Source organism: Triticum dicoccoides, chromosome 2A (genome assembly GCF_002162155.2).
Source record: "Triticum dicoccoides isolate Atlit2015 ecotype Zavitan chromosome 2A, WEW_v2.0, whole genome shotgun sequence".
In the NCBI taxonomy this organism is placed as follows: domain Eukaryota; kingdom Viridiplantae; phylum Streptophyta; class Magnoliopsida; order Poales; family Poaceae; genus Triticum; species Triticum dicoccoides.
The window spans coordinates 719,844,721-719,846,583 of record NC_041382.1 but is presented as its reverse complement, the minus strand read 5'-3'; positions in this window follow the sequence as shown (position 1 = coordinate 719,846,583).

Sequence of the window (1,863 nt, the reverse complement as noted above, 5' to 3'; positions counted from 1 at the left end):
TACTCCCAGAGGGAGTAGGACTCTCCTGGCGCGCCACACCTTGGCCGGCCAGCCTCCCCCCTCTAGTCCTTTATATACTGAGGCAGAGGCACCCCAGAAACACACAAGTTGATCCACATGATCTATTCCTTAGCCGTGTGCGGTGCCCCCAGCCACCATAGTCCTCGATATTACTGTAGCGGAGTTTAGGCGAAGCCCTGCTGCTGTAGTGCATCAAGATCGTCACCACGCTGTCATGCTGACAGAACTCTTCCCTGACACTTTGCTGGATCGGAGTCCGGGGATCGTCATCGAGCTGAGCGTGTGCTTGAACTCGGAGGTGCCATAGTTTCGGTGCTTGATCGGTTGGATTGTGAAGACGTACGACTACTTCCTCTACGTTGTGTCAACGCTTCCGCAGTCGGTCTGCGTGGGTACATAGACATCACTCTCCCCTCTCGTTGCTATGCATCACATGATCTTGCGTGTGCGTAGGAATTTTTTTGAAATTACTACGAAACCCTACAGTGGCATCCGAGCCTAGGTTATTTATGTTGATGTTATATGCACGAGTAGAACACAAGTGAGTTGTGGGCGATATAAGTCATACTGCCTACCAGCATGTCATACTGCCTACCAGCATGTCATACTTTGGTTCAGCGGCATTGTTGGACGAGACGACCCGGACCAACATTACGCGTACGCTTACGCGAGACCGGTTCCCCCGACGTGCTTTGCACATAGGTGGCTTGCGGGCGACTGTCTCTCCAACTTTAGTTGAACCAAGTATGGCTACGCCCGGTCCTTGCGAAGGTTAAAAAAGAGTCTATTTGACAAACTATCATTGTGTTTTTGATGCGTAGGTGAGATTGGTTCTTGCTTAGGCCCGTAGCAGCCACGTAAAACTTGCAACAACAAAGTAGAGGACGTCTAACTTGTTTTTGCAGGGAATGTTGTGATGTGATATGGTCAAGACATGATGCTGAATTTTATTGTATGAGATGATCATGTTTTGTAACCGAGTTATCGGCAACTGGCAGGAGCCATATGGTTGTCGCTTTATTGTATGCAATGCAATCGCGATGTAATGCTTTACTTTATCACTAAGCGGTAGCGATAGTCGTGGAAGCATGATATTGGCGAGACGACAATGATGCTACGATGGAGATCAAGGTGTCGCGCCGGTGACAATGGTGATCATGACGGTGCTTCGGAGATGGAGATCATAGGCACAAGATGATGATGGCCATATCATATCACTTATATTGATTGCATGTGATGTTTATCTTTTATGCATCTTATCTTGCTTTGATTGACGGTAGCATTATAAGATGATCTCTCACTAAATTATCAAGAAGTGTTCTCCCTGAGTATGCACCGTTGCGAAAGTTCTTCGTGCTGAGACACCACGTGATGATCGGGTGTGATAGGTTCTATGTTCAAATACAACGGGTGCAAAATAGTTGCACACACGGAATACTCAGGTTATACTTGACGAGCCAAGCATATACAGATATGGCCTCGAAACACGGAGACCGAAAGGTCGAGCGTGAATCATATAGTAGATATGATCAACATAATGATGTTCACCAATGAAACTACTCCATCTCACGTGATGATCGGACATGGTTTAGTTGATTTGGATCACGTGATCACTTAGAAGATTAGAGGGATGTCTATCTAAGTGGGAGTTCTTAAGTAATATGATTAATTGAACTTAAATTTATCATGAACTTAATCCTGGTAGTATTAGCATATCTATGTTGTAGATCAATAACTCGCGTTGTTGCTTTCATATGTTTATTTTGATATGTTCCTAGAGAAAATTGTGTTGAAAGATGTTAGTAGCAATGATGCGGATTGGATCCGTGATCTGAGGTTTAT